The sequence below is a fragment of the Gossypium hirsutum genome, chromosome A08, assembly GCF_007990345.1.
Source record: "Gossypium hirsutum isolate 1008001.06 chromosome A08, Gossypium_hirsutum_v2.1, whole genome shotgun sequence".
Taxonomy (NCBI): domain Eukaryota; kingdom Viridiplantae; phylum Streptophyta; class Magnoliopsida; order Malvales; family Malvaceae; genus Gossypium; species Gossypium hirsutum.
This window is the reverse complement of record NC_053431.1, coordinates 71,418,652-71,428,583: the sequence shown is the minus strand read 5'-3', so window position 1 is coordinate 71,428,583 and position 9,932 is coordinate 71,418,652. Positions and strand designations below refer to the sequence as shown.

Sequence of the window (9,932 nt, the reverse complement as noted above, 5' to 3'; positions counted from 1 at the left end):
CCCACATTGCATCCAACTTGAGATATTTTATAATGGTCTCAATGCTCACACGAGGATGGTAGTGGATGCTTCTGCCAACGGTGCTCTCCTTTCTAAGTCTTATAATGAGGCTGACGAGATCATCAAGAGGATCACTAGTAACAATTATCAATGACCAACCAATCGAACCGCTTCAGGAAGACGAGTCACTGGAATACATGAAGTGGATGCTCTCACTTCACTTGCATCTCAGGTGTCTTCAATCTCTTCAATGCTTAAGAATCTTACAACTAATGGGTCTAATAGTTTTGCAGCCCAACCACCTCACTAATTTGAGAGTATAGCCTGTGTTTATTGTGAGGAAAAACATTTGTTCGAAGAATGTCCATCGAACCTCGAATCTGTATATTACATGGGTAACCAAAACCGAAATCGAGGAAGGCAATGACTGCAATCCAAATTCTGTAACCCATCGTGGCAAAACCACCCTAATTTTTCCTAGAGTAACCAAGGGGCTGGAACCAGTAACAACTACGCTCAACCTAGACTGACTCAGCCGCTTAGATTTTCCCAACAAGCTCAGAAACCAGCTTAGGCTGAATCATCCAATAGCTTTAGAATTTATTAAAGGCATACATGGTGAAAAACAATGCCACTCTAAGGAATTTGGAGAATCAAGTGGGCCAGCTTGCTACTGAACTCAGAAATTGACCACAAGGTGCTTTACCTAGTGATACGGAGAATCCAAGAAAGCCGGGGAAAGAGCATTACAAAGCGTTAACATTGAGGAGTGGAAAGACAATAAAGCCCAACACTATCAAAGCTGAAACGGAGCTAGCTGATGCTCAAGACTCAGAGGAAGTTCAACCGAGTGTTGAAATTCCACTTTCATAAGAACCAGAATCTGCAAAACCAGACAAGGTAATTCTAGAACTAGCTAATTTTGATCAACTAACAAATTGTTAGATGTAGAATTGCCGCAGAAAACGAATCAACTAGTTTCAGTAAAGAAACCTCCACCACCCTACCTTCAAAAACTTCAGAAGAAGAAGTAGGAAATTCAATTCAAGAAATTCCGAGACATACTCAAGCAACTTCACATCAACATCCCGTTGGTTGAAGCACTTGAACAAATGCCGAACTACGTCAAGTTCATGAAGGATATCCTGTCCAAAAATTGAAGACTTGGAGAATTTGAGACAGTAGCTCTGACGAAGGAATGCAACGCATATCTTTAAGACAAACTACCCCCAAACCTGAAGGATCCTGGATGTTTTACCATACCTTGCAACATTGGAGCAACATATTGTGGTAACGCATTATGTGACTTAGGTGCCAGTATAAACTTGATGCCTATGTCAATATTTAGAAAGTTGGGGATAGGGGAAGTTAGACCTACTACGGTTAGACTTCAACTAGCAGATCGATCCTTAGCACATCCAGAAGGAAAAATCGATGATGTATTAGTACGTGTGGATAAATTTATCTTCCTTGCTGATTTTGTTATCCTAGACTTTGAAGCAGACAAAGAGAAGTGTCAACTATCCTAGGAAGACCGTTCTTAGCAACCGGAAGGACCCTTATTGATGTACAGAAGGGCGAGCTTATGATGCATGTTTAGGATGATCAGGTAACATTTAATGTTTTTAAGTCTATGAGATTTCCTGACACAATTGATGATTGTTCTGCAGTATCTGATTTAGAGGATTTAATAGTAGAAAAGGAGCTCAACTATGTTGAGGATCTGTTGGAACAAATTTTGACATCAGATCCTCCAAATGATGAAGAGCAGGATGAATACTTAGCTTTGTTAGAAGCTAATCAAAGGGGATTTAATTCGTAATCTCGTTTTGAGTCTTTGAAGTTAGAGAAGAGAGAGTATGCCCAACCAAAAGCGTCAATCGAGGAACCACTTAAATTAGAATTCAAGGTATTTCCTTCACATTTAAAATACGTTTATTTAGGTAACACTTCTACTCTGCTTGTGATTGTTTTAGCAGAATTAACTACTGAGCAAGAAGAGAAACTCATCTCGGTGTTGAAACAATTCAAGAAGGCTATCGGATGGACCATAGCCGACATCCGCGGTATTATTCCATCTGTACGCATACACAAGATTGTCCTAGAAGATGGCGAAAAAAGGGACGATTGATGGACAACGAAGACTAAACTCCATCATGAAATACGTGGTGAAAAAGGATATTATCAAGTGGTTAGATGCGGGTATCATTTATCCCATCTCAGACAGTTCGTGGGTAAGTCCGGTCCAGTACATGCGAAAGAAGGGAGGTATCACAGTCGTAGAGAACAAGAATAATGAGTTAATACCAACTAGAATAGTTACGGGATGGAGGATTTGCATCGATTACCGGAAGCTGAACAAGGCGACTAGGAAAGATCACTTTCCTTAGTCGTTCTTAGATCAGATGTTGGATAGACTCGCGGGGAGAGACTATTACTATTTTTGCGATGGATACTCGGGGTATAATCAGATTACAATAGCACCAGAAGGTCAACACAAGATAACGTTCACCTGCCCGTATGATACATTTGCTTTTAGACGCATGCAATTTGGTTTATGTAATGCACCAGTTACATTTCAAAGATGTATGATGTCTATTTTTACTGACATGGTTGAGAAGTACTTGGAAGCTTTTATGGATGACTTTTCAGTATTCGGAGATACTTACAATGATTGCTTAACCAATCTACCTAAAGTACTAAGGCAATGCGAAAAAATGAACCTAGTACTTAATTGGGAAAAGTGTCATTTCATTGTACGAGAAGGAATTGTTCTAGGGCATCGGATAACGAGACATGGAATCGAGGTAGACAAAGCAAAGGTAGATGTTATTGAGAAGCTCCCACCTCCAACATCTGTAAAGGGTGTTAGGAGCTTTTTCGGCCACGCCGGTTCCTATCGAAGATTTATCAAGGACTTCTCCAAAATTGCTAAACCCTTATGCAAACTATTGGAGAAGGACACGATGTTCAAGTTCGATGATGAATGTTAAAAGCTTTCAAGAATTTGAAGAGTTGATTAGTTACGGCACCCATAATCATCACACCAGACTGGGATTTTCCATTTGAATTAATGTTTGATGCAAGCGACTTCACGATAGGAGCTGTCATGGGCCAACGAAGGAACAAGGTTTTCCATCCCATCTACTATGCAAGCCGGACTCTTACAGGTGAGCTGAACTATACGGTAACAGAAAAAGAGTTACTTGCTATTGTATTTGCTTTTGACAAATTTTGATCTTATCTTGTAGGTACCAAAGTAACTGTTTATACGGACCACTCGGCAATTAAGTACTTACTTGCCAAGAAAGATGCTAAGCCGAGACTGATCCGATGGGTGCTTCTACTTCAAGAGTTAGATCTAGAAATTCAAGATCAGAAGGGAGTAAAAAACCAAGTAGTAGATACTTGTCCAGATTGGAGCCACAAGAAGGGAATTCTCCTATTATACCAATTCAGGAAATGTTTCCAGATGAACACATACTGAAGGTAAGTCATGTCCATAGTACCCCTTGGTTTGCTGATATTGCTAACTATTTAGCTTGTGGTTTGATGCCAATTTATAAGACTTATCAACAAAGGAGAAAGTTTCTTCACGATGTAAAGTACTATTTCTGGGAAGAGCCATATTTATTTAAAAGGTGTGCAGATCAGATGATTAGGAGATGCGTGGCAGAAGATGAAGTACAAAAGATTTTATACCATTGTCACTCAACTCCGAGTAGGGGACACTTTGGAGGTACTCGTACGGCAGCCAAAGTATTGCAAGTCAAATTCTTTTGGCCAACACTATTCAAGGATGCATAAGCGTATGTAAAGAGCTGTGACTGATGTCAAAGGGTCGAAAATGTCACCAAAAGAAATGAGATGCCTCGAACAAACATCATTGAGATAGAATTGTTCGATGCATGGGGTATTGACTTTCTTGGTCCTTTCCCTTTGTCTTTTGGTCACAAGTATATATTGGCAGCAGTAGACTATGTGTCCAAGTGGGTCGAGCCTGAAGCTTATCTGACAAACGATGCTAGGGTTGTAATTAAGTTCTTGTAGAAACACGTGTTCACAAGTTTTGGAACCCCAAGAGCCATCATTAGTGATGAAGGGTCCCACTTTGTGAACAAGTGGTTAAAATGGTTATTAGACAAGCAATGAGTGAAATACAAGGTTGCAACAGCTTACCATCCACAGACGAATGGGCAAGCTGAGTTGGCAAATAAGGAAATTAAAGGCATACTTGAGAAGGTAGTTTACCCAAATAGACGAGATTGGTTCAAAAGGCTAGACGATGCTTTTTGGGCTTACAGAACAGCATACAAGACGCCTTTAGGGATGTCACTTTACAGGTTGGTCTTTGGGAAAGGATGTCATCTACCCTTAGAGTTAGAGTTCAAGGCTTACTGGGATCTTCGACAACTCAACTTGGATCTTAAGCTTGCTAAAGAGAAATGGATGCTCCAACTCAATGAGCTAGAGGAACTCCGACTATTCTCCAACGAAAATGCCAAATTACTCAAGGAGAGACTTAAGAAATGGCATGACAAGCACATTCGAGTTCGAGAATTTGAAGTAGGTCAGAGAGTTTTGTTATTTAATTCCAGACTAAAGTTCTTTCCAGGTAAGCTAAAATCACATTGGTCTAGTCCATTTATGGTTCATCGCGTCTATCCATACGGAGTTGTCGAGCTCCAAGGTAAGGGAGGTAATTTTCAAGTTGACGCTCAGCGCCTGAAACACTATTGGGGAGATAAGATTGAACGGAATGAAATTTCGTTCATTTTATCGGATGTTTAAAATTTTCTTGTCTTCTTTTTTAATAAATGATTTAGGGCATATTTTCGGGATTAGCATGTTTAAATAAATTCTGTCTAGGAGATTAGAACTTAAGCGGACTGCTTGTGACCCATCCAATCTTTCCTGGGAATTGATTTTAACATAATTTTCCTAAAAATTATTCTCTAAATAGAAATTTCAATTTTTGATTTTTCAAATAAAAGGGTCAATTTTGATCCAAGTCTTAAATTGCAACTCAATTTCAAATTTTCATTAAGTCTAGGACTTAATTGAATCATTTCTAAAATTTGGTGGCTCTTTTCGTAAATAATAAAAACTAGATTCCTCTTTTTGTAAATATTTCAAAAGGCTTCTAGAATAAATGTTTTTAGTGTAAAAAAAATGATAATTATTAATATATAATTATACCCATTATAATATATATTAATTATTATCAATTTTAGGATTTTTGATAAGTTTTTAATAATAATAAGATGATAATCTTTAATATATAAATATATCTATTATAATTTATATATCAATCTTTATCAATTTAGCATAAATTAGGATTAGTTTTAATCATATTTTATCTTTGTTTAAATAAATTAAATAGCAATTAATAATTTAATATGCATATATCTAATTATTAATTGTTGTTATCTTTGTATAGGATTAGAACTTAGAATTTTTATTAATTAAATTGTTTTAAGAATTCTACTCTAATTCATGTTTTTCCCTCTATAAATACCACCCATCTTCTCATTCATCTAACACTCAATACCCAAAGCACTAAAACACCAAAGTGCCGAAGCCCCTAGCCACAACAGCACCCAGCAGTCGGCCAGCACACGCCCATCTCGCGCACACCACGCGTGCATTGCCTTGTGCTGCTTCAGCCTCAGCTCGTGCCAGGCCTTTATCCCGCGCGCCCTGCGTGCGACCAAGTACTACCTGCTGCCAAACGTCCGTGTCACTGCTTGCTTCTTGCCCTGCTACACATCACTGCTCCTACGCACACCACACCCGTACGCCCTAGCTGCTTGTACGACATTCTTCATTCATCCACCCTAAGCCAACAAACCCTCCAACCCTCCTTATAAATTCCCATCTTTTCCTTCATTTTTATTATTATTTCTTAGAGTTCTTATATTTTTACAAAAAAATGTGGTGAGACCAATTTTTCTCTCAAACTTTTAATTTTATTCAGTTATTTAATTTCTCAGTTTGTTGAATTATTAATTCTTATAAATTAAATTTTTGAGAAAATAAATTTTCCCATCTTATGATCAGGTTAAACATGCCTCGCAAGAGAACTCGTGCTTCCACTGAAATTGATGAAACACAAAACAAATTCCACTGTGAAGAAGCCAGAGTAAGATATGAAAGTATCTTCAAAAATCAACAGATGCATCCAGAAAAAGGCTTTACATTAAAGGAAAGCAGCTATAGAGACTTTATGGCAAGTATTCGTCAAGTTGCTAAAACCCTTAATTGGGAGATATTTTGTGAAAAGAGACCTAGTGTGGATGAGGAGCTAGTTCATGAGTTCTATGCAAATTTAACTTCAAGCGAGATGATAGAAGTCTCAGTTCACAGAATTAAGGTACCTATAAATTCAAATGCTATTAATGAGTTCTTTGAATTACCAGATTTCAAAAACGACGAATATTCCACATTGATGAGCAATATCAAGCCTTAAAATTTTCAAGAAATTCTCAAGGAACTGACAGTTCAGGGTTCTGCATGGACTAGGTCAAAACAAGGAATCCACACTTGTCGAAGAGAATATTTGACGCCACTCGCGAAGGTATGGTTTTACTTCATCCTATTCAGCCTTATGCCTAGCTCACATGGGACTGCAATCTCATTAGAGCGAATGGTCTTATTGTACTCGATCCTAACTAGAAAGACCATTGATGTGGGGAAGATCATCTTGAGAGAAATACGAAATTTTGTCATTAAATGCTCTGGCCTTGCTCACTTCCCCTTTACAATAACAATTTTAAGCTTGAAAGTTGAAATTCTTGGGAATGTAAGGAAGATAGGGTATAGCCAAGGCACAATCATGGATTGGAACCTTTACCGAGTAGCTGGAGACTCGGTTTTACAGAAACGACTTGAAGTAAGTGAGGATCCGGAGGACCCTAATGAAGAAGAAGATACCACGATGCAATCATTTGAAGTCCCTGATAAAGTAGAATCAGTGGAGCCAGAAGCTAAACCTGATACTGAAACTTCAATGTTTAGACGTCAACCGCCTAGCCCAGACCTTCGAGATGAGCTATCAAAATTGATGGACTTAATGCAACATATGCAATTTGATAAACACTAAATTATACATATTTTCACCCCAAATACTTAGCATATTTATGGATGTTTATTACTAGTTTTGTGGATTTTGATGCTCTTAATCTGTTTATTTCATGTTTTTTACTCAGGAGAGCACCAAGAGTCAAAAGGACACAAAAACAAGCAAAAAAAGGACGAAACAGACCAAATCGAGAAGATGACATGGCCTAAGCCTTGCCACATGGGCAGCTCACACACCCGTGTCTTTCGAGGGTATCGACCAAGGCTTTCACGATTCACATGGCCTGGCCATTGACCCACATGGTCGTGTGCAAATTAACGGATCGAACACGGCCTAGCAATCACGTCACACAGCCGTGGCACACGAGCATGTCCCTTTTTCAAAAAGCTGTATTTTACACAGAAAAGGATACTTAGGGAGGAAGAAAGCCAATCCAAAGCTTATATAAACACCTTAAGTATGACTTAGAAAGGGGGTCCCTTCCAGAACTTTTCTGGAGTACAAAACCACACGCCGGGAATTACTTGAAGAAAGCCAGACGATCTATCCCAAAAGCCGGAGCTACTCCAAGACTGAAGATCTATCTCAGAATTCCTTCAAGGGTTTTAGAGTTTTCTTTATGTTTTGTTATTTTCATACTTTTGAGATGTACTCTTATTTTATTATGAACTAAACCCCTTAAATACCTAAGGGGGTTGAAACCTATGATGGATCTTGTTATTATTATCTGAACTGTATGATAAATACTTGATTTGTTATTAATTATGTGTTCTTAATGCTTGAGTTAATATTCCGGGTAGTGATTCATGATTTGATGTGCTTATACAAAGGAGCAAAAGTCCCTGTCTAAGACTAGATTTGGTATAATTAAGCAGAGTTGATCGAACGCCTAGAAATAGGGTTACGAGATTTTTTTGGATTAGGGTGAAACCTAATAAAGGAGTCCATAGATCAATTTACTGCTTCCCTAGGGGTTTTAATTAAGAAAGAGATTTCGATTAATTCAACTGAGGGTTAGACGTTATTAGTCTCGAAAGAGATAATAATATAGGTTAGGGAGTCTCACGGATCAAGTCAAGTGAATAAATCGTCTGGCTCAGAGTCAGATAACAAGTGAAATCTAGGTGGATTCCTCCTTGGGTGTCGCCTTTATCAATTACTTTTCTTCAAGTCTTTTTTCCAAAATTTCTCATTGCTTTAGTTTAATTAGTTAATTAGTTTAGTTAATTAGTTTAATAAACAACCTCTTTTTATTTCTAGGTTAAATAATAAAAAGATAGTTATTACTAGTACTTTTGGTTCCCTTGGGTACGATATCCCGGTCTTGCCATTACTATACTATTGTTCGATAGGTGCGCTTGCCTTTTCATCTTGATAATAGTTAGTTTAGGTTTGATCTTCTTTATAAATATTTATTACTTGTTACGAATCATGAGATCAAGTTTTTGGCGCCGTTGCCGGGGAACTAAGATATTAGAAACACTCAATTTTTATTACTTTAGCCATTTATTTTTCTTGCAATTTAATTTAATTTTTTTATTATTATTTATTAATTTACTTATTCTTTCTCTTGGCAGGTTTTTATAGTTTATGACTAGATGAAACCCGTCGGGACCATTACTTTTTGACGAAGAAATCGATCGTACAGTTCGTAGAAATCAAAGAGAGATAAGGCGCAGCTTACGATACACGGAGAACGAGCAAGAAGACGATACTCAACCCCCAACCGAAGAGATGGCTGAAAACCAAGGCAATTAGCTACCTCCTACAATTGCGGGTAATCAAAATCCTGCTCCATGCACTATGTATGATTATGCTAAACCTTCTTTAATAGGAACGGAATCTAACATAGTTAGACCGGCTGTAGCTACAAATACTTTTGAACTAAAACCTAACACAATTCAAATGATACAGCAGTTTGTTCAGCTTCATGGTTTGCAGGATGAAGATCCCAACGCTCACTTAGCTAACTTTCTGGAATTTGGCGATACATTTAAAATCAATGGCATTTCTGATGATGCCATTTGTCTTCAGTTATTTCCCTTTTCACTAAGAAACAAAGCTAAAAAGTGGTTGAAATCGTTACCACGGGGGTCAATTACTACTTGGGAACAAATGACCGAAAAATTTTTAGGAAAATATTTTTCGCCGGTTAAAACGGCTAAATTACATAATGATATCTCTTCTTTTGTGCAGATGGATTTAGAAACACTTTACGATGCATGGGAGAGATACAAGGACTTACTGAGAAGGTACCCTCACCATGGGTTACCACTTTGGCTGCAAGTACAAACATTCCACAATGGTTTGAATCCCTCAACTCGGCAAATGGTTGATGCAGCTGCTGGCGGAACCATCAACAACAAAACACCTGAAGAGGCTTATGAATTCATTGAAGAAATGTCACTGAATAACTATCAGTGGCAAGTCATGAGGACTAAGCCAACAAAAACTGCCGGCGTTTATAACGTCGACTCAGTTACTATGCTGTCAAATCAGGTAGAACTTCTCAATAAAAAGATTGATGGTTCACTTGGTTCTACGCAGGTACATCCAGTAATGAGGTGTGACTCAAGCGGAGGAGGTGTACATACAGAATATCAATCCTTCAATCCCACAACTGAAGGGGAACAAGTCAACTATATGGGTAACAATAACTTTAGATCTCAAAATAACCCATTCGGTAATACTTATAATTCAGGTTGGAGGAACCACCCAAATTTCTCCTGGGGAGGTCAAGGGAATCAAAAGCCACAAAATCCTCAGGGTTTTCAACAGCCACCTTACCAACAAGAGAAAAAACTGAACCTTGAGAAGATGTTCTCAAAATTCATATCAATGTCAAAAACCC

At 38.0% G+C, this 9,932-nt stretch overlaps 1 non-coding gene across 1 annotated transcript; it reads right to left on the bottom strand.

Annotated features, from left to right (window-relative positions):
- Positions 1-9,245: 9,245 nt before the first annotated feature.
- Positions 9,246-9,351, bottom strand: LOC121205793 (small nucleolar RNA R71). Its single transcript, XR_005900868.1, has one exon. It is a non-coding gene; the product is annotated as a small nucleolar RNA R71 (small nucleolar RNA).
- Between the last annotated feature and the right edge of the window lie 581 nt (positions 9,352-9,932).